A 24377-nucleotide genomic window follows, 5' to 3' on the forward strand; every position below is an offset into this window, starting at 1 on the left:
CATCTAACAAGCTAATAAAGAAGATAACACAATAATTAAAAATAAAATGTTAGTCCAAAATAAGGCAGGCAAGCAAAGAAAATAATAAAATAGAACAACTAGAAAATAAGTTAATATAATAGTTAATATAATAATATAATAAAAGTTTATATAATAGCTAATATGATAGACAAGTTATAATATTAATTATAATATAATTGTAATTATAATATAACAAATAGTTAATATATTTTTCAAGTATATTGGAAAATAGTTTAAATACACCAATAAAAAGGAAAAGATAGATGACTAAAAATACAAGCTGCTTATAATATAGTTTAAGAACACAAGTAAAATATAAACATAAATATAAATACAAATAAGTTGACCCTTGAATAACAGAGCAAGAACTGTGTGTTTCCACTTATATGTGAATTTCTTTCAATAGTAAATACTATTTACTATTAATAGTAAATACAACCCACAGTTGGCTCAATCCACAGATGTGGGATGGGAGATGCAGACAAACCAAGTATACCAAGGGCCAACTATAAGTTATACACAGATTTTCAATTGCAGGGTGGGTCAGCATTCCTAACCTCCACATTGTTCTAGGGTCAAATTGTATGTACATTAATACATACCATATGCACATATATACATGACATTACGTAAAAGAAAACTGGCAGAGTTATTGTAACATAAGAGCAGATAAACAAGGCTAAAAGTATTTCAGAGGTAAAAAGAAATATTTCAAAATTGTAAAACTGCCAATTCATCAAGAAGATATATTTAATCCATATTTTTATGTATTTAATATCATATCTTCAAAACATACACAGTAAAGAAAAAAGAGACAAAATTAAAAGGCAAAATGGATATATCCACAATCAGAGTAGGAGACCTTAATGACCTCTTCTCATGAACTGGTAGCAAAAAAACAGATTTTAAAAACAATCAATAAGGACAGAGAATCTGAATTAACAAATGTGGCCTAACTGGCACATACAACACTGTATCCAACAATGACAGAATTTTTTTTTTCCAAGTACACATGGAAATTTATCAGACTGACCATATGCTGATCAGAAGCATATCTCAATAAATTTTTTGAAAAATTAAAACATTCAGAGTAATCCACTGACCACAGTGGAGTTAAACTAGATATCAGTAGCAAAACAATTAGAAGATTTTAAAAAATATTTGGAAATCAAGTAGTATGTCTTTAAATAAACCATGGGCCACAGAAGGAATCAGAATGGGAATTGAAAGTATTTTGAGCTAAATAAAAATTAAAATGTGACATATTAATACTTGTGAGACATAAATAAAGAGGTACTTAGAGGTAAAGTTATAACCTTAAATGCACATGTTGAAAAAAGCATTTATTCAGAACATAATAAAAAATAAAAACTTAAGTAATTTAAATGTTCACCTAAGAAGTTAGAAAAACAAAAACAAGGTAAAGAAAGTAGAATCCTAAAGAAAGTAGAATGAAGAAAATAGAAAAAGCTAAAGCAGAAATTAGTTAAATTAAAACAAACAATGCAGAAAATTAACAAACCCAAACTTCCTTCTTTGAAAAGACTAATAAAATTGATCCAAGACAGACGACAGACATTATTAAAAAAAAAATTTAAAGAGAGAGATAAGGCACCAGTTATTAGTGTAAGAAATAAAATATGGAACATATCAGAGACACATACTGTGTGTGTGCCAGTCGCTTAGTCCTGTCCAACTCTGCGACCACATGGACTTAGCCCACCAGGTTCCTCTGTCCATGAGATTCTTCAGACAAGAATACTGGAGTGTGTTGCCATTTCCTCCTCCAAGGGATCTTCCTGGCTCAGGGATCGAACCCACATCTCTTAGGCACCTGCCTAAGCGCTTTACCCCTAGCGCTACCTGAGAAGCCCATGTAACCTTAAGGCAAGTCTTTTAACCTCAACTAGCAAACTAGGGATAGAGGAAAATTTTCTTAGTCTCAAAGAATATCCTATAACGATAATAGGGAGATAGCGAAATCTTTTCTGTAAGATGAAACCCTGAACTTCACTGGTGGCTCAGACAGTAAAATGTCTGCCTGCAATGCAGGAGACCCAGGTTCAATCCCTGGGTCGGGAAGATCCCCTGGAGAAGGAAATGGCACCCCACTCCAGTACTCTTGCCTGGAAAATCCCATGGATGGAGGAGCCTGGTAGGCTACAGTCTATGGGATCACAAAGAGTTGGACATGACAGAGTGACCTCACCTTACCTTTTCTGTAAGATCAAAAAGGCAAAGATGTTCACTTTCACTATGTCTATTCAACAGTGTGGTGGAGGTCCTAGCCAGTATAATGAGTCAAAAAAAAAAATAAATAAAATACAAAGATAGGAATGAAAAAAGCAAAACTGTCATTGTTTGCAAAGAAATTTGGTTCTATATACATAGAAAATCCAAAATAATATGAAACATATTGATCAAAGAATTTAACAAGTTTGCTAGATATGAGGTCAATTTAAAAGCAAATTTTATTTCTATACATGAGCAACAAAATAGTTAGCATAGGAAATTTCAAATGATGCTATTAACAGATGCACAATCATACATTAAATATCTTGAACTACAGTAATTAAGACTGTGGTGTTGGCATAAGAACAGACCAACAAAGACTAACAAAAGAACACAATGGAATCCCGAAGCAGACTCCCATCACTGACTTAGAATACAGAGTGCAATGGGCGAAAATGACTTTTTTAATGAATAGTGCTGGTCAATCAAATATATATATTGAAAAAAATTCATTTTAACTTTTGCCATATACCATATAAAAAATCAATCCCACATGGATTATAAACTGAATATGAATAATAAGGTAACAAATTTCTAAAAAGTATCTTCAGGGCATATCTTCCTGACCTTGAGATAACCAAAGATTTTAAAAAGTACTAACCATAAAAAATGCTATTGATAAGCTGGATTGCATTTTTAAGAACTTCTGTTCATCGAAAGTCACCTTTTAGAGAATGGCAGAAGATATTTATAATACATATATCAAGAGAAAAAAAAGTTTAATCCAGAATTGTAGAAAGAGTCTTTAATAATCAACAAGGAAAAGGCAGTCAATTCAATAGTAAAATGGGCAACAGACTTGAACAAAAATTTCATTAAAAATACCACAATTGGCAAGGATATGAAGCAATTAGAACTCTCATATACTTTTATAGGAAACTGAGAGTTTTTTCTAAGGCTAAACACATTCATATCCATGGCCCAAGCAATCTCACTGCTAATTTATGCACAATACAAACGGGTATGCATATCCACTCAAATAAAAAGTCTGTAGAGCATTAAACATGATAGCCTAAAATTGTAAACAAGAGTCAACAGTAAAATGAATAAATGAATTGTGGTACACTCAACACAACGAAATACTTAACAGCCTTGAGAATGGACTAACAACTTCCACAAGCAGCAAAAGGAATAAACATTATAAAGATATCTCAAAGATAAAATGAGTAAATACAGAACCTACAATTCCATTTAGATGAAATTCAAAACTAATTTAAGATGTCAGATGGTGGGAAAATGGATACCTTCAATGCGGAGGGATAGTAACTGGGTGTTCTGGTGTAAGAAACACATTTCTTGATCTGAGTTTAGGTTACATAAGTCTTTTCATTTGAGAAGATTTATCAAGGTGTACCCTTATCTTGGTACATTTCTAGGTACATTTTATAATTCAATAAAAAATTTACTTAAAAATAATTAGCCACATTTGCTTTTCTCATCAGGCTTTTCCTCAATCTGTTTTCTCTTATGCAAGTCATTTCCTAGTCCTCCTGATTTCTTCCTTTGACTTTATAATCCAATTTTCATTTGAAAAGATTCCAGAAACACCTTTATCAAAACTGACATCTTAACAAGATAATAACGCCACTTACATAATATAGAAGGTTACAAATACAGAATACTTCATCCCTCATATAAGCTGTAACTGTTGTAAAAACAGTAAAATCACAGGCACAGCTGTTCCAAGAGTAACACTTTCTTCTACCACTTCCCCAGGCCAACTGGGTAGGAAGATGGAGAAGATGGCTGGCTACATAGTTCACTAAATGAGATGAGGAAGGAAAGCATTTTGCAAACTGTAAACCACTAAGCAAAGTAAGATATTACTATTCCCATTCTATTTCAAAGCTCAGGCAATATAAAAACTCACTGAAATATCTCACATAGCCACAATAAAGGGTGTTGGCTCAGCTGAGTATGGTGACCAGCTGGACCCAACGGATCTAACATGGCCAGGACATGTTCCTGTGTGTTCTCTTGGGGTCTCTGTTTTTCTCCAAATGTTTGAGTCCTTCTCTGCTACTGCAAGCTAGATCTTCCTAGATAAAGGAAACAAGTATCTGACAGTTCCTGATCCTCATACTCCACAGCTACCACTATGAAGGAGGGTAACATACCTTCTCAAGCCTGTACATAATGGTGTTTAAAAATCAGCTTTTGAAGTGTTGTAAATTTTATTATAATTTGTGTATGTGATGCTATAGATTAAGTCTGTATGTAATATTTAGTGGTGGGAACCTATCTTTAAAAAAAAAAAAAAATATATATATATATATATATATATATATATATATATGCTGTGCTATGCTAAGTCACTTTAATCATGTCCCACTCTTTGTGACCCTATGGACTGTAGCCTGTCAGGCTCCTCTATCCATGGAATTCTCCAGGCAAGAATACTGGAGTGGGTTGCCATTTCCTTCTCCAATATATACATAAGAGGGGTATATAACTCAGTTGTCACCACCATGGATTAGCCTCATATAAAAAATAATAGCATGTTGGAAGTATGCAACTTTTAGTTGAAAGATGTGGATACTCTAGCTATAAAGCCTACCTGGTAATGTTTCTATGCTCCTCTCATTTAAGCAGGGTTCCAGTAAACCATTTCTGAAGAATAAAGCCGGTCCTATCTCAGTTAAACCTTATTCACCATGGGAGAAATAAAAAGGTATTCTGGGGCAAAGCACTAACTTTGAAATCAGCTTGATCTGGACTAGTGTCTAATTCTGTTCCTTTCTCTTCAGAGAAGTTGATTCATCTCTCAGGCATTCAATTCCTCATTTGTAAACTGAAATAAAATACCTGTGTTTTTAACACAGTACCAAGGCATATGATATTTACTTCTTTTCTGTTTTCTCAGAATACCATATAAACAAAAAATGCAGTGGGGCACAGATTGGACCAGACAACCTGAGACAGTTTCAACACTGACCCAGCCTGTCCAATTCTCCACCATCGGAAGTTATCATGAATGTTGTACAAGGGCTATATTAATAGTTGAAGGAAATAAAATTATTAATTTTCGATGGGTCTTTGTTATTTTTATACCCTTCTCTCCAGTATCCTTTCCCCATTTTTCTCCTAACAGGGCCTTAAATCGTTTTGACAAATTTCTCCACTCCCCCATTCAGTCCAAGTGACTTGGGCGAGGGAGGGGCACCACTTGCCTTCAGAGATAAAGCATGTGACTCAGGCCCAGTCAGTCAGGGAACCACATTTCTCTGGCAACAGCCAGAGATGAAGTGAAAATGATGAAGGAAAATGATGATGAAAGAAAAAATTGAAAGTACGATTTTGATTCAATGGTTCATCACTGTGCATATGATCTAAGTTGGTCCATTCAGAAGAATAAGGATACATATGTAGGAGATACCAAGAGAAGATTCGCTATCTTTCTTCTTACTGTGTTTGAATACTTAGAACATAAAACTTAATTAAGTCCCATGGTTTAAAGTCCACCTTACTCAATAGGTGAGCTAATCTAGAAGTGAAAAAAAAAATAAACTTATTTCTTTAGATTTTCAAAGTTAACTTGGCAAAGTTTTACACTGCCAAGTCCCTGATCACTGGATTCTTCAGAACACTGGAGGGTGACAGCTAAGATTATGAATGGTCGAGAAGCCTATATACTTACTCTGTACTAACTACAACTAGAAACTTAGGTAGTCTGGATCACACTCCAAGATCTGAACTCCACCCAAAAATACAGTCTATATAGTCTTGTCTGGATGAAGAGCTATCTTATCAAGAAGCAACTATGGCTATTTTGGAACCCAATGAGTAAACCTGGTTTACCTTTGCACTTACTCAACTAGTATTTATTGGGCATACACTGCGCTAAGGATTTGGCTAAAACAAAACAGTTTCTGCCTTCATAGATCTTAAGACTCTGCAGAGAAAACAAACAGGCAATTATCATATAAAATCATAAGTATTATAATGAAGTATTAGGGGGACACCTTGGAAGGTTATCTAACCACCCAGGCTTGGGTGGTCCACAAAAGCTTTCTGGTAAAATCAACATGTAAGCTGAGACCTGGAGGATGTGATATAACTTAATCAGGTAAAGAAATGGAGAAGAATGCTCTCAGTAGAAAGAGAATGCAAGATATGGAAAAACAGAAGTACTTCACAGGGACTGAATGCAATCAGTAAAGGGGAGAGTGGTATGATGCAAGAGAGACAGACCAGGGGCCAAATTGCAGAAATCCTTAAAAGCCATGTTAAGAAATTTGGATCTAATCTGAGAACCACAGAAAATTGATAAAGGTTTTTAAGTAACGAAGCAGTATAACAAGATTCATGGTTTAGAAATGTCACTCCAGATGCAGTGACAGAATGGAATGAAGGGAGATGAGAGGAAAACATTTCCATCAGTCCTCTGTGTGACCAATGAAGAGGCTTTTGCAGTAAGCCAGAAGAGAGTCGATAATGTTCTAAGAGACAGAAGCAGTAGGACTTAATATTTGATTAGTTTTTGAGCCTGCCTGATCTTCAGCTATCAACTCCTAGGTGGCTAATCAAGATGATATATTTTATTAAAGGTTTAACTACAAAAGAGATTCTTATGTCAGGTAGGGGACTGGTTCACATCACTCAGGATCCCTTTCAAGCCTGCAGTACTTTGACTTTGTGCTGGCAACAGGGATTAAGAGTAAGTAATTACTTATTCACTGACTTCTTGGATAATAGAAGTAGGGATCCCCCTGTTGCCTGAAAATTGGTAAACTATTAGACATAAAAATAAAACACACTACTTATAATGAAGTTGCACTGTGCACTCATTTAACTAACCCTGAGAGAAAGGGAGGGGCCAATTGAATTCTGCAGGCATTCTGCTCACTGCTCCACTGAATGACCACTGCCCCCAAACAAGCGTGAGAAGGGAGCCAGGTAATTAGCTGTTCATTCAATCAACTTGACTCCCACTGTTCCGCACTGGGTACAAACCTTGCCACTCTGGTTGTAATTCTGATTACAATCAGAAATACACAGAATCAGAAAATCAAAAATACACAGTTTTGAGTTTCTAAGAACATGCTTTCCCAAAATATAAGACAATTGCTTCATATTGCTCTCAAGGGAAGAAAAATGGTGATGTAGGTTTACTGGAAGAGGGCATTTGATCTCTACTTTTGTATACTGTACTTTAACTTTTATAGCTTAAGGAATTTTTAAGGATGACTTTTTTTTTACTATGAAAATACAACTTAGGCACTGACCTTAAAAACCCTTGAGTGAAATTCAGCTTCAAGGAAAATAAATAATGGAATTCACTATCCTAAAAGTTGTAGAACCTAAAAATTCCACTTGATATCAATTTTGTAAGTTCCAGAAAGGTTATGAAAAAAACTAGAAAGGTTTCAGAACAATGCTAATATGATGTTATCCTTCCAAAAAAAATAGGAAACATCACTCGTCACAACTATCCAAGAAAAAGAATCAATGGGGTTTTTTCACAGCCCTCATGACCTTGCAGATGGATATTCCTGAAGAAATGAGTTCTATGACTGCTTTTCTTTCCAGCTGCTCAGGTAAAATGTGACTCAGGACTTTCATTTGTCAATCAATCCCTCAGGTGAAACAAAAATATTTTTTTAAAATGTTCCCCTGCCTAAATCTACTCAGAGCATATGACTTAATTTGCAGTTGAGAGATACAGTTTGGGCATTTTCTTTTTCATTTTGTTTTCCATAGTCTTTCTTTCCCTTTCCTCTTTCTATTTTTTGATATAAAATAAAGGACAAGACTTTGTAGTGATTAAGAAGCAAACATAGCAATTCCACTCATGTTGCTAGGCAACAAGGGCCATGTATGAGCTCAATGAATGGATTCTGAGCATCTGCGCAAAGGAGAAATAGAAGGAGCCTATGAGTGAACTGTCTGGATAACTGCAAGGGTTATTACTTTTTGACATACATTCTCCTGGATTTTCCTGAGAATGGAGAAGGCACACTTATTTTAAACCTTTCTGGTGGTTTATTTTTCCAAGATGTGTTGAAAATTGTCTTCAATGGAAGGTTGGCACAGTATGCTATAATGATTATCAGCTCAAATGGAGAAAGTAGGTAAAAATGATCTCTGTTTCTATTTGCCAAGTTCAAGTATGCATTTCCCATAACTCTGGCTATTCCAACAGCCTTCAACCTGATCCGTATTTGTTTTCTCCCCATCCACACCAGTTCATCTCACCTAACTGATTAATTACAAGGATGTTTTCTATTGTTTTCTATCTCCTTACAAGCAACTTCCATCCCCTATGATCAGCATTTACCCTATTCAGTTGTGGTGAAAAATAGAACATTGTTGACAATAATTAAGTCTGGTTTATTTTATTCTTATTATAAAGCAGTGCATAATCATTAACAAAAGGCAGAAAAATAGAGATACATAAATGAATATCAACATCCATTATCCCATTCATGAGAGACAAACAACATAAATATCTCAATGCATATCAATCTAGATTATTTTCTGTGCATATACACACAGAATTTTTCCTTACATAATTGCATCACCTGTATACAATGAAGTCATAAAATCAACAAGAGCCAACATAGTATTTAATGGCTTCTATACTGTGTTGGGCTTCCCTGGTAACTCAGCTGGTAAAGAAGCTGCCTGCAATGCAGGAGACTCCGGTTTGACTCCTTGGTCAGGAAGATCCACTAGAGAAGGGATAGGCTACCCACTCCAGTATTCTTGGGCTTCCCTGGTAGCTCTGATGGTAAAGAATTCACCTGCTATGCACAAGACCTGGGTTTGATCCCTGGGTTGGGAAGATCCCCTGGAGGAGGGCATGGAAACCCACTCCAGTATTCTTGTCTGGAGAATCCCTAGGGACAGAGGAGCCTGGTGGGCTACAGTCCATGAGGTCTCACAGTTGGACGCAACTGAGCAACTAAGCACAGTATATAGCACATACTATGCCATAATAATTTAACCATTTCCATAGAACTTGGGATAATTAACAGCATAAATGACCAGTTGCAGATATTTTTACTAATCTCATTACATTGTTTTGTTCATCTCCTGAACACAACCACAGCTAGCTTTATTAATTCCCCAGTCTCACATCATTACTTCCTTTCCATCTTTACTAGTATTAGCCAGTATAAGTCTCTTACCTGATTTCTTACAATTATGAATTATTTAGGACTCTCTTTGGTATTCAGGCCTGGAGAATTCCATGGACTTAGTCCATGGAGTTGCAAAGAGTCAGACATGACTGAGCAACTTTTTCACTTCACTTTGGTCCTAAATGTCAGAAACCCCAACTCAAAGCAGCTGAAACAAAAGTAAATGTACAGCTATACAGTCGAAAGTTTCACTAGCAGGGGCTAGCTGAATGCATAGTGAGATCCATGAACTCAAATAAAATCAATGGACAAGGCCTCACTCCCTCTACCTCCTGGCAATTCCTTCTTTTGTAAAGGTTTAATTCTTGGGAAGGCTTCCCCTTAATAGTGACCAGATGGCTGGTCGACATCTCTAGGCTTCTACATTCTCAGGAATTCCAAGGGAAAGAGCATTCCTCTGATTTAGTCCTAGAAGTTACTCTGATTGTACCTGCCTGAATCAAACACTGTGGCCAGAGGCCAGGTGCTCTGATGAGGGCCAGGCCTAGAGGAAATGCCCATCCTGGAGCCTGGGAACAAAGTCTACCACATCCAATAACCACAAAGCACAAGAGTCAAGGAAGGGTCAAAGCAAAACCAGGGTGCCATTACCAGGGAAAGTGGGCACAGATACTGGGCATTGAGGAACAACAACTTTTCACTGCCATTATCCTCTGTGCCCCACTTGCTCCTTCAGATCCACTCGCCACCTTTCTCCACCTGGGCTCTGTGTAGGGACCATATCAATCAGCTCCCTTTCCCCTGGCTTCTGGTTGGGTTCAGTCAAAAGGGGAGTCAGGTCAGAGAATATCTCCATCTCCCTCCTTGCTAGTCTTCAGTTGGCAGCAGCTGTACCCCCATACTAAAGATCACGGCTCCTCTTGGATGAACTTCTACAACCAACTGCAGGTCCTCTTTGGGTTCTGTTAACAACTCTCTTTCTTTGCTCCTCAAACACACAGGTGGTAACAGCTCCCTGTTGTGTGAGCTCCAGGGTACTCTACTACCCCCTGTTATTTTAACCCTGCACAACTTTACCTCATTCACATTCTCTTTCCTGGGGAACCTTGGCAGGTGCAGCCTCCAGCCAGGTTGCACAACTTATCATTGCTCCTTCAGATCAACCATAAATCCGGTTAACCATTAAAATCCTCATTCAAGAAATAAATGTGAACACTGAAAGTTCAAGGCTAAGGGCTACAGTCAATTTAATACAAGTCAACTGTCACTGTCATCTAAGCTTTGGCAACCACAGAAATACACTGAAGATTATAACACATACTAATCATTCAGCTGCTTTCATATTTGTTGGAGGCACTAGTGGTAAAGAACCCACCTGACAATGCAGGAGAAGTAAGAGACGTGGGCCAACTTGGGTCCGGAAGATCCCCTGGGGAAGGCACGGCAACCCACAACAGTATTCTTGCATGGAGGAACAGTATTCTTGCGTGTTCCTATGGACAGAGGAACCTGGTGGGCTACAGTTGATAGAGTCCCAGAGTCAGACACCAGTGAAGCAACTTAGCATAGCACATCTAGAATATACCTTGTGAAGGTTATACATTAATGCTGTTGATCCAGCTTTCCTAGTAAAAACTGAAAGGAAGGAAGGAAAGAAGGAAAAGAAAAAAGAATATAGGGATAAAGAGTTCTGACTTTGGAGTCAGTAAACCTGAAAACTCAACCCAACTTTGCCTATAACAAAGATGTTGGGGTCTTTCACTGGGTTTCATTGTCCTGATCTGTCAAATACTGGGATTTAAATAATACTGTAGTTATTGTAATTATTGTAGTTCATTCAGTCCTAACAAACTACAACAAATGATGTCTGTAAAACAAATGCACTTACAAACACTGCCAGTTCAAAGAAAATAAAGATACTTTACTAAGTTGGATTAAAATGTCTCTCCTGACCAAGAAAAGTAAATTCTTGTTGAAAACCAGGCATTCATTTAAGTTAATAATGGAATGGAAACCTGAGGCACTGACCTCAATTCAAAACAAAATTGCTTTTGTTAGGCTTCTTGCCTCAGACCACATTTTATGTAGAGACAGTATGGGGCTATCAATAGGGATCTGCAGTGAAGCCCAAGAAGTGCGCTAACGAAGCCAGCAGGAGCCCACACAGCCTGGCCAGGGACGCAAAGCAAGGTTAGAGATACAGCTGCAAGTCTGCAGAGTAAGGAGTCTCTGCACTACTTTGTGTAGTTTGCCTGGCCCAGCCAAGACCGTGGAAGCTGTAGGAGGAAGATCAAAAACAGGCTGAAGCAGGAAACGAGCTGTAACTTGACAGAGTCACACACACACACACAAAATAGAAAAACATGAAACATATCAGGTCTGAAGAAGGAGCATGGAAAAAGTAGCTTGTTTATTCAAGAATGAGGCAGTTGATATTATTAAAAAGGATTTTAAAAAACCTTTTAAGCGCTGAGATATTTCATGGTAGAAATATCCATTATAAATAGTCAGGTATAAGAACAGGCAAGAGACAGAGTGTGGGAATCTAAGCTTGTGTGTATACTGGGGGAAAACAGAGGGGAAGATTTAGATGTTTACTCAGGAAAAGGTCAAGCAAGGACAGGATACCTGTAGCAGAACCCAGTGAGAAGAATACAGAGAAGAAATCAGAGGCTGCACTATGTGCATTAGCAAAATGGTTTCAAATCACTTGCCCAGTAACTGGTCATTTGGTAGTGTCTGCCTTAAAAACTTCTAAGAAGGATGGTAAGGTCACAGGACCAGAACACAGGAACACAGAGCAATGAACTGGTCTGTAGCATCTGCAGTTAGGGTGAGGGGTGGGGGTAAGAATGGAGAGTGGTGGCTCATTTGAGTAATTTGTTGACCTTGGAATATGAGTTCTAGGGCTGCACTGTCCATTATGGTAGCCATTAGCCACACATAGCGATTTAACATTTGAAATGTGGCTGGTCTAAATTCAGATGTGCTGTAAGCGAAAAATACACACCACAATTTGAAGATTAAGTATGAAAACAAAATGCAAATGATCTCAATAATTTTTATATTGATTACATGCAGATACAATGTTTTGGACATACTGAGCTAAAATAAATCATTACAATTAATTTGTCTCATTTTACTTATTTTAATACAGTTGCCATGTGTTAGTCACTCAGTCATGTCTGACTCTTTGCAACCCCATGGACTGTAGCCTGCCAGACTCTTCAATCCATGGAATTCTCCAGGCAAGAATACTGCAGTGGGTAGCCCTTCACATCTCCAGGGGATCTTCCTGACCCAGGGATAGAACCCAGGTCTCCTGCATTACAGGCAGATTCTTTACTGTCTGAGCCTCAAGGGAAGCCTAGAAAAGTTTAAACCACTTATGTAGCAGGTATTTGTGGTCCTCATTATAATTTCAACTGGATAGAGCTGTTGTGTAAAGTTCTTTCCTCTCTCTACAGGTTTCTGTGATGTGATATTATATTGGAGAAGACAAAGTTAGCCCTCACTGTCTTTCCTATCTCAAGCAGAGCCTAATTTCAGTCTAAGTAAAAGAAAACCACATTGAGATTAGACAGTTGCTGTATCCACACAACAACTCACATTCACTCAGGAATATACACTTAGAAAAACAGTCACCACCACCTCCTCAAGTGTACACCCACTTACCATATATGTACACAACCATACTTATATGTGTCAGAATAATATCCATAAATAGGGAAGGAATATTAGCAGAATCACTAGTTACATTTACATTTCTACTGTTGACGGAAATCTTTTGTTTGAATGAAGGAGAGTCATTAGTGCTTGTTGATAAGAAGCGATTCTTTAAAATTCAAAATAATGTTTGAACTTTGTGTTTTCCATTTCCTAATAAAAAACTAGTTCACTGAGGAGGCAATTCTAGCATAAATATTCTACCTATTATCCGGAGTTCCAGGGCTGCTCATACATAATTGAGTGTGAAAACCAAGCTTCTGTCTTATAATGAAAACCTCTAGTGCGATTTACCAACCAGCACGATTGGATCCTACTCTCTTAGTTGTCTTCTCTGAACTTTTGCTCTTTGTGAATCCTAAGGGCCACCTGATTCTTACAGCCTTGTCAATTTTACTGGACTCTATCACCTGGCACATCCATCTATCAGTACCTGCCAACTGCATCAAACTCTTGGTCTAAATTCTGTTTGGTCCACCATGGTGACACAGTAACTTAACATAATGATACAATTATACAAAAACTTGCATAATGATACACTAAAGGATTTCTTTCACAAAGGAACTTCAAAGAACTCTGACTATTGAGCTTAGTCTCCTCTAAGTAAGGATTTGGGCCCATATACTGAACATCTGCACTTTTAAGTGGTCCAGCACTCATCTCCTCTTCATTTGAATTTCCTTTTCCTTGGAGGAAGCATCTTGCTCCTACTCTGGTCCATGTGCTTTGGGCAGGACTGAGCCTGTTCTCCCCACTCTCATTTCCAGGGACAGACCAGAATCTAGGACTAGCCAACTGCCATATTTACTTCCCCTAGAAATTCAATAGAAATACAGTACAAGCCACAGTGGTTAAGAGATGGCAACATGGATGGAAGGGCTTCTCCCTGGTAACTCAGTGGTAAAGAATCCGCATGCCAAAGCAGGAGACTAGGTTCAGTCCCTGGGTTGGGAAGATCCCTTGGAGAAGGAAATGGCAACCCACTCCAATATTCTTACCTGGAAAATTCCATGACAGGGGGGCCTGGCGGGCTACAGTCCATGAGGTCACAAAAGAGTTGGACACAATTTAGTGACTAAAACAACACAACAGCACATGGATGCAAACTGATCCAAGGGACTTAACTGTGGGATTCTGTTAGGAAGGAAGACCTTTGTTTCATCCATATTAGAAGCTAGTAGGATGTAAGCCTAAATGTCAAGGCAGTGCTAGATTGAAAGGGCCCTGCTTTAGCAGGATGGTAGAGCAGAGAGATCAATTCTAAGGATCTTGTTTAAGGCCCTGTCCAGCAAGTTGCACTCCTGAACTTCTCAGCTTGGTGAGTTAATGAATTCTCATTGCTGCTGAAGTAACTTTGCATTGGCCTGAAACTGCAAGAATTCTAACAGTACTCTTCAAATATTTAGCTGCTACATGGATAATCTATATTTTTCCTGTATTTCAAAAGCAACTTCTCATTAAGTCTCTTCTGTTGATGTAAGCTCATCCTGAATTTCCTTTTTATTTTATCCTTACCAATAAATCATCTGGAGGGTACACTATCTTTATTAGAACCTGCCATGGAGATCTGGTTCATTTATAACAAAGAGAATTCAAAGGTCACTTCAATATTTCATGCTGAGTTACCGACAGTGCTTGACATCAAGTCATCCTTACTGTTCATTTGGATTATATCCCAGCTCTGGGCTCTTGGCTTCAGTATAGAGACTGAGACCCAGCTGCCAATTTACATTCCAACTTTGCCTGGTATCTAAATGCACCCCTATGTTTCTGACAGCCTCTTGCAATAACCTCCCCCAAAACTCAGTCACTTCATCATCACAGGTCTCTCTCACCAGTCTTTCCACCAGTCCCTAGTACATCTTGTGAAACCTCCCTAAGGACAATGATCTATCTATATGATTTTAAATGGTTGATTTCCAGATTCCCCACTGCTGGATATGAGTATTACCATTTGTTGGATTTGCCTGATGCCAGTTGCTTGTTAAAACATCATTTTATGGACTGACCTTTCCATCATGCACCTGTTATGTTTTTCCATAAACAAATCTGTCCTGACGTATACTTTGTCTTTAGGTATCAGCTATTTCTCACCAAACTTCAGTTAACCTTTCCACATGTCCCAGCCTAGGACAAATACCTAGGTTCTACATCATGCCTCCAGTTATATATCATAACATCACTGTTATCATGCTGATACTCATGATACTCTTGTGTGCACTTACTGGCCAATGTATAGTTTAAAAATAATGTGGGACTGAGAGCGAAAACATCTGAGTTCTAATCTTGGTTCTGTTATATACCAGTGGTATGACTTTAAGCACTAAAAATATCTTTCATAACCTCTCAAATGTTTATTTTTTTTAATCTGTAAGTTAGGTTAATAATAGCTGCCCTATTTTGCTGGATGCTGTGAGAATTAGATAATAATGGGTGTGAAACCACAAAGTAAACTCTGAAATACCATGTAAATAAACTATAAATATGAGGTCTTATCATTAGCCAGAAATACTATCTCATGTTGCTTTTCAACTACAAATAGCCACACATATTATGGATAGTTGGTGAATACTTGTCAATTTACAAATATGTATGTAAGTATTCCTGAAAATCCATTTGTAAAACAGAAAGGAAATGTTTGCCAATGACCTAAGTGAGGGGTTAGGGGAGATAAAAACACTGAGAAAAGAAGATGTAGAAAGTGATGGGTTGTGAAGGAGAGTGGAAGTCCTGGTCAGAGTGGAAAGGCAAGAGAAAAACAAAACTGGAGGAGACAGGGCCAGAGGGATGCAAGGTGGCATGCCAGTAACACAATATGGAAGAGACAGCAGGGACAGGGAAAGGTGAGAGAGGAGAAAAGGTGTCAGTTATTCTGAAACTAGAGTCATCTGCTGGGGAACCCAGGGACTGAGGGAAAAAGGGCTCCTGGCTCCCCAGTGGCTTTCAGCTGGCTGCCTGACTTTGTCTTAAGGAAAGCCGTCCGGTCCAGCGAACTTGGCCCCGTGAGGCAGAGGCAGACAATGTTTGCTCTGTGGGAAGACAGGGAGACAGCAACTGAGCAAACAAAGAAGTAGGATGTTGAACTACGGCACAGAAAATGAGAGAGACGGTAAAGGGGCAGAGGCCACACGCTTAACAGTCTATAAAATGAAACCTGTTGCCAGACTTGACTATCAAAATATCATATAATTTGACACAGTCTCACCATGGTTACCTTTCTTCACTGAAATACAAAACAATCTGGACTGAACTGATGATTAAGTCTAATTTAGCCAATTACCTGGACATCCTTAAAAAGAGGATTAGAACGTTCAAGCAGAAGCAGGTGTCTACTTTCCAGGACACCACAATGGGAATTCTGATATATGGGAGAAACTTCAACTCTCTTAAGGTCCCTGAAGGATCACAATTATGCTAACATTCCAGGTCCTCAGTAGCTCAGTCTCCTCTGAGTATGGAAAAAAGAAAAACAGAAGTAATGCATCTAACAAACTTCTTACTAGAGGTGAGGAAGAATTCTAGAGAATGAGGCAGTCATAGAGAAACAGAACGCCTGTTGAAAAGGACCTAGCTTCCTCTGATCACAGAGCACACAGGGTCCTCTCTCTGGGATGACACAGCCTTTCTCAGAGCCGCTCATCCGTATTGTTCCCCAGTGACACAAGGCACTGTCCATAAAGCACTTAGCAGAGTACGCAGAACAAAGAAAGTGTTAGGAACTCAAAGCTGTGGTAGAACAAACAGTAGAAATAACAGAATTACTAGTAATAGTTGAGGTAGTAGTGCAAGTTGTAGAAGTAAATGAGAAATGGTGGTCTTAGGACTTGATTTAACAATACTGGCTTAATATGTTTCAATGTGACCATCTATAAAATGTAGATGATAAGTGCACCCCCTTCATAGAACTATTATATGGAATGAATGAAAAAGAACTTATAAAGGGTTTAGCATAGCACCTACAATATCTTTTTAATTTTATTTATTTAATTAATTTACTTTCGGCTGTGCTGGGTCTTCACTGCTGCGTGGACCTTTCTCTGGTTGTGGTGAATGGGAACTACTCTCTAGTGGTAGTGGCTTTTCTCGCTGTGGTACTTGGACTCTGGGGCGTACAGGCTTCAATGGTCGAGGCTCCCGGGCACCAGAGCACAGGCTCAATAGTTGTGCTGCCTGGGCTAGGTTCCTCCTCAGCATGTGGGATCTTCTTAGACCAAGGGTTGAACCCATGTCTCCTGCATTGGCAGGTGGATTCTTTACTACTGAGCCACCAGGGAAGCCCCACACCTACAGTACTGAGTGCTTGATATCTGTTAGCGAGACACAGCAGGAATGGTGGTGGTGATGGCGACATTGCAGAAGAGTCCATCCCAGGAAAAGGACCATGAGCCCTGTCACTAGAGGTCCCACGCCATGAAATCTGTACAGAGCCTCACCAGAGAGGTCTTTCCAACTTCAAATAAGAACTGGTATTCTTTCCATCCTCCTATCTCCTCTCTAAATCTCATAGCTTCAGAATCCATAACTGCAAGTAAAATTCAGTGCTTGGGGGGTAGGAGGTAGAAGGTAGAGATTGTTAATATCCACTGGGTGCAAACCTGTCTAATATAGGCCTTCAGGGATAACGAGATCTTGCCTAAAGAGTTGTAAGGTGAAACATAAAGACTTTCTCAATTTCAGCTAAATTTTTACCTCCAACACTATAAAATGCTAGACAGTGTACTAAATGCTGGCCATATGAAATCCAGGCTTCCCAGGTGGTTCAGTGGTAAAGAATTCACCTGCCAATGCAGGAGACACAGGTTGGAGCCCTGGGTCAGGAAAATCCCCTGGTGAAGGAAATAGCAACCCATCCCATATTCTTGCCTGGAGAAATCCCATGGACAGAGGAGCCTGGCAGGCTACAGTCCATGGGGTGGAAAAGAATCAGACACAACTTAGCAACTAAAGAACAACAATAACATGAAATCCAGCAAAGGAGGCAGACCTATTAAACAAATAACTACAATCAACTCTGACAATTAAAAACAATTGATAACAGCAATTCATATACAGAGCTCTGGGAGCATAGAGGGCAGGGCGGAAAGGCTTGTGGGTCTGTAGAAGATGAGTTTCAATTTGAAGTGTGAATAGGAAGTTTACAAAATACAGGGGATAGGCATGATCAGACTTAACCTATAGAAGATGGCCGGTCTGGGACTGCTAAATGAACTGGAGATAAGACAGCCACAGTCAAGAAAAGTGTTTAGTGACGACACTAATCAGTTTAGAAATAAACGGTGAGGTCTAATGACAGAAATGACAGGAAGGGAAGAAGAGGGTTGCAGAGTCAAGGTTACATAATTCTAAATGAAGTAGTGCTAAAATTAAGCTGGTGCAAAAAGGTTACTAGTTGTTTTTTTTTCCCCCCACAGAGTTAAACCTCATCAGTTCAGCATAATTGGACAGAAGCATGTCACAATTAATCAAATATGAATTACAAATTTTTAAAAAATATGACTAACTGCTTAGGGTTTTTTGACTAGATGAGATACTTTAAATACCTTTCAACTTCCCTGATTTTAATTAGCAGCATCAATGCTCCTGCAAACAATTTAAATAAGGTTCTTTGAAGCAAAATTCTTCTCTGAAGTGGATTGAATCTTTTTCTCTTCTGCTCTCCTTCCCACAAATGTGCTTCCCAGATTCCACAGTTGATCTTTGCCCACAGCCAATTCCTCTTTTGCTAGTGTAAAAAAAGTCACAACCCTGACCTCAGGCTGATTGCCCAGAGAACTGTTCTGGGACGCCTATAAAATCTTTCAACAAGCTAGACTAGTTGGCTGGTACTTCTTCCCATCAATTAGGAGTGTCAAACTGGATAGCCGTCAACAACAGAATCACAGAAAATAACAAGTTTGTAGTTAAAAACAGAAACCTGCCGAATTTTCCTGATTCTCTGGATTCTTTGGGGGCAACTCAATTTATTTTCAAAAACTTCTATCAGTGATACAATGACAAAGTTCAGTTCAATTCCACAACAAGCCACCAAGAAGAATCCCTTTTAAGGAGGGAATTTTATCCTATCTTCTACTAAAGTACTATGTTGGTTGAAATCCTTAATTATAATAGCCTGTATAAAACTCACATTAAATCAACACACTGTTTATTTTCCAAATACTTGTGCATTTCTTACATCATAACACTCATGAGTCATTAATTTATTAACCATGAAAAATATTTGACTCAATACTCACAATCACAGTGATTAGAAATGAAAGTACAAATGAAATAACTTAGTACTTCCAGATGTACAGCAGGTAGCTTGTTACCATAGGCTTTCTGAGTTTAGAAATTCAACAGGGTCGTAGTTGTAACTTTTACACACATACTAATTGTGCAAAACATCTTTATTACTTGTAAGTTAGAGTATGAAACAATTCCTGAAGCCTCAAGAAAGAAGTTGTTTAATATATAGGCAGTCTTTCTAGAGAGCTACATTCATTTTTCCCACGTCTAGAAGATCATTAAAGCTTTGAGTGTCAACATCTATTCCAGCCAATCCATCATGCATCATATGGGATCAGAATCTTTCTGCAAACATTTCCCCTCTGAGCTCCACACTAATTTAGCCAACTTTCTATTTGTTGTTTATCACAAGAATGTCTCACAGTTTCTTCATCTCTACCAGCTCCAAACTATACTCGATTTCTCCATACACCCTACTCCTTCATGTCACCTTCAAAATGTCTTCCTCTTCTTGTTCACTCAATTTTCTACCAGAAATTCCACTTCTTAACTTCTGTGTCTTCTTCCTCTATCCCTGTTCCCTCAATCTTAGTTCTGGTCCTCATCCACTGTTCTCTGGACAAGTCTCTGGAGTCCCTGAGCCCCTAGCTCCTGTCATCCACCATAATTCAGCCTGCACTCAGAATCATCCTCCCACAATATCTGACATGACTTTTCCCTCTTCTGGGCACACTGATCACATTTCTGGACCTTCCATATCTAGTTTTATTCATTTACTATTACAAATATTTTTCAAATGCTGAGAAGTAATTTTTTTTTTCATATTTAAAAAGCAACTTAGTTCTATTGGTTCCTGGACAGGGAATCAGATCCATGGCGACAGAATGGTAAAGACTAAATATCTCTTTTAAAAAACTGGAGATACCAAGGGAACATTTCATACAAAGATAGGCACAATGAAGGACAAAAACAGCAAGGACTTAACAGAAGCAGAAGAGATCAAGAAAAGGTGGCAAGAATACACAGAAGAACTGTATACAAAAAAGCTCTTAATGACCCAGTTAACCATGATGATGTGGTCACTCATCTAGAGTCAGACATTCTGGAGCATAAAGTCAAGTGGGTCTTAGGAAGCATCACTACTAACAAAGCTAGTGAAGGTGATGGAATTCCAGCTGGGCTATTTCAAATCTTAAAAGACGATGCTGTTAAGCACTGCACTCATTTTGTCAGCAAATTTGGGAAACTCAGCAGTGGCCACAGGGCTGGAAAAGATCAGTTTTCATTCAATCCCCAAAAAAGGCAAGGTCAAAGAATGTTCAGTTTAGTGTATAATTGCACTCACTTCACACTCAAGCAAGACTATGCTTAAAATTCTTTAAGCTAGGCTTCAGCAGTATGTGAACTGAGAAATTCCAGATGTTCAAGCTGGATTTATAAAAGGCAGAGAAACCAGAAATCAAATTGCCAACATTTGCTAGATCATAGAAAAAGCAAGGGAATTCCAGAAAATATCTACATCTGCTTCATTGACTATGCTAAAGCCTTTGACTGTATGGATCACAACAAACTGTAGCATATTCTTAAAGAGATAGGAATACCAGACCACCTTACCTGCCTCCTGAGAAACCTGTATGCATGACAAGAAGCAACAGTTAGAACTGGACATGGAACAATAGACTGGTACCAAACAGGAAAAGGAGTACATCAAGGCTGTATATTGTCACCCTGCTTATTTAACTTATATGCAGAGTTCATCATGAGAAATGCTGGGCTGGATGAAGCACAAGCTGGAATCAAGATTGCTGGGAGAAATAATAACCTCAGATATGCAGATGATACCACTTTACTGGCAGAGAGTAAAGAGGAAATAAAGCCTCTTGATGAAGGTGAAGAAGAGTGAAAAATCTGGCTTAAAACTCAGCATTCAAAAAACTAAGATTATGGCATCCAGTCCCATCACTTCATGGCAAATAGATGGGGAAACAGTGGTTGACTTTATTTTTTTGGTTCCAAAATCACTGCAGATGGTGATTGCAGCCATGAAATTAAAAGACGCTTACTCCTTGGAAGGAAAGTTATGGCAACCTAGACAGCATATTAAAAAGCAAAGACATTACTTTGTCAACAAAGGTCTGTCTAGTCAAGGCCATGGTTTTTTCCAGTAGTCATGTATGGATGGGAGAGTTGGACTATAAAGAAAGCTGAGTGCAGAAGAATTGATGTTTTTGAACTGTGGTGTTGGAGAAGACTCTTGAGAGTCCCTTGGACTGAAAGGAGATCCAACCAGTCCATCCTAAAAGAGATCAGTCTTAGGTGTTCATTGGAAGGACTGATGTTGAAGCTGAAACTCCAATACTCTGGGCACCTGATGCAAAAAGCCGACTAATTTGAAAACACCCTGATGCTGGGAAAGATTGAGGGCAGGAGGAGAAGGGGATGACAGAGGATGAGATGGTTGGATGGCATTACCAACTCAATGGACATGAGTTTGGGTAAACTCTGGGAGTTAGTGATGGACAGGTAGGCCTGGTATGCTGCAGTTCATGGGGTCACAAAGAGTCGGATATGACTGAGCAACAGAACTGAACCGAATTTATTGGAAAGACTGATGCTGAAGCTGAAGCTATAATATTTTAGCCACCTGATGCGAAGAGTCAACTCACTGAAAAGACACCTATACTGGGAAAGATTGAAGGCAAGAAGAGAAGGGGACAACAGAAGATGAGATGGTTGGATGGCATCACTGACTCAATGGACATAAGTTTGAACTCAGGGATATAGTGATGGACAGAGAAGCCTGGTGTGCTGCAGTTCATGGGGTTGCAAAGAGTTGGACACAACTTAGAGACTGACCACCAACAACAAAGGAGTGCTATATTATCTACACATACAGTTTTTCTAGAACTCAACTTTGAGGGTTTGGATTGCAATAATTATACATAATGAAGGGTGACATTTGAGATATGGTGAGGCTAAAAAAGCCAGTTACACTGTAGACAGTGAGATCTTACAATAAATATGTATCTATATCTGTTAAGCAAAATACATGATAGTACTGAACATTCAAGGATGAGGACTTTGTATAATACTTTTTTCAAGCACTGAAATTAATAAAGCCATTATAAGTTCAGGAGCAAGTGAGTGGGCAGAGGAGAATGGGGAAAAGAAAGATTATTCTTACAGTTCTTTAGAAATGCAAATAAGAACATTGCCTGCACATCATTACCTGACTGATAAAATGGTAATAACTTAACAGATATTTAGTTAGAAACCTGTTTCAATTCCTTAATTGAAAAAGTTCTTTAATTCAATACAACCCTATTTGCTAACTGATAATAAACCAAAGTTCAGGGAGAAAAATAGCAGGTACTAAATGTCATAATATGGTCTATAAAATTGAAAATGGTTCTTACCCTATTTTCAAAATTTAATTAATAAAATAAAAAGCCTTTGAGGGTGTGATAGGCAGATTGAACTCCCTGACCAACTGAATGCTATGGCTAGGGAGCGGGTAACATAATGGCTGTTTGCAGATAATACAATTCATTGTTACTCTGGTGAACCGCAGAGTGCCCAGGTTCCCCACAGGCACTTAAGTCAATTTTTTAAAAACTGAAACAGGCCAAACAAATGTTTGTGCCAGGCCTTCAGTTTGGGAACTCAAGTCTTAAAATGAACAGAACAGATACTCTACAACACAGAAATCTCAGCATAAGCAAACTGTGAAACTTAGACTCTGACATCAAGCAAACCCCGGTGAAAACACTGGCCTCACCTCATATAGAAATGTGGCTCCCAATCAGAGAGCGAAGAAATCTAAAACCTCCACTTTCCTTACTTCCTTACTAGCTAGCTCTGGTTATGTTCTCTAAATAAGAGGTCAAGAATGGGAAACTGGACTTTGAGAGGAAAAAAGAACCATTTCTCTCCAGTATCTGGAAGGGCCATCAGCAGTGAGAGCAGTAGCAAATGAGTCCGTAAGCAACAAGCGTGATGACAGCAGGGCTTGTACCAGTTCCCTGAAGCTAACCTCTGGTTAACACCCCCTTCTTCCTGTCCTTTCAGGGAGCTTTGTGACCAACGCCCTGCATTAAAGCTACCTTTGTTTGAAATTTATTAAACAGTCTCTCTTTTCCCAACAGGATACTGATACACATACAAACAGAAAGAAAAAAGTCAGAGGTGCATTCCTCTAAACAAAAAATCACCAGTTAAGGGATGCATTGCATATAATGGAGAGATGGCTTTATTGAACAGAGCACAAGACTAAGAGTCAACAAGACATAGGATTGAATCCTAGATCCTCCAATTCCCAAACAGGAATGGACCCATGTTCATGGAAGACGCAGAGTAAAGAGAAAACAGTGCTGAATAGGGTAGAGAAGAGTATCCCAATTATGTCACTTGTGAGACCCAACACTGAAGGTTTTCTATCACCTTTGGAAGAGCCTCATTTTTCTCAGCAGAGAATGGGCACAATCAAGGACAGACAGTCAAAAAATTGAACAAGTGATTAATAAGATCAGTCAATTAAATGGATACCAAATTTAAGCAATCAAGAAACTTATATCACAGTTAATCAGCAGTCCTCGGGGCTAATAAAAACCTATAGCTCATGATTATTGTGATCACTAAAGACAACATTCACCATTTGTTTGATGCACGTATGTGTGAGATACTATGTTAAGAGTATTACCTACATTATTTATAATCCTTACCAAAACCCCATTTTCAAGATGCCAAAACTAAAGGATCTGAGAATGAAATAACTAGTTCAAAGTCATATAGCTAGTAAGTAAGAAAGCCAAGACTTGAACCCATGTCGTTTTATTTCCCCAAAACCCCACTCTTTCAGCTTCCTGTGATGGTTCCATTTGACATCATTGTGGTATATGTACTTTGGAAGCTGCATAGAGTGACATCATGTAGAGGACTGCAAGCTTCAAGTCACAACCAGCGAATTTCACACATTGCAAGAGTCTACTGTTTTAGGACCATAAATGTCATCCTCCCCTTTAAGGTCCCCTG

General features: G+C 38.5%; 1 protein-coding gene across 4 annotated transcripts in view; it reads right to left on the reverse strand.

Annotated features, from left to right (window-relative positions):
- Positions 1–24377, reverse strand: part of HTR4 (5-hydroxytryptamine receptor 4) — a 179318-nt gene that overhangs the window by 124721 nt on the left and 30220 nt on the right. The gene's annotated exons all lie outside the window — the stretch shown is intronic.

The sequence above is a fragment of the Muntiacus reevesi genome, chromosome 1 (genome assembly GCF_963930625.1).
Source record: "Muntiacus reevesi chromosome 1, mMunRee1.1, whole genome shotgun sequence".
In the NCBI taxonomy this organism is placed as follows: Eukaryota; Metazoa; Chordata; class Mammalia; order Artiodactyla; family Cervidae; genus Muntiacus; species Muntiacus reevesi.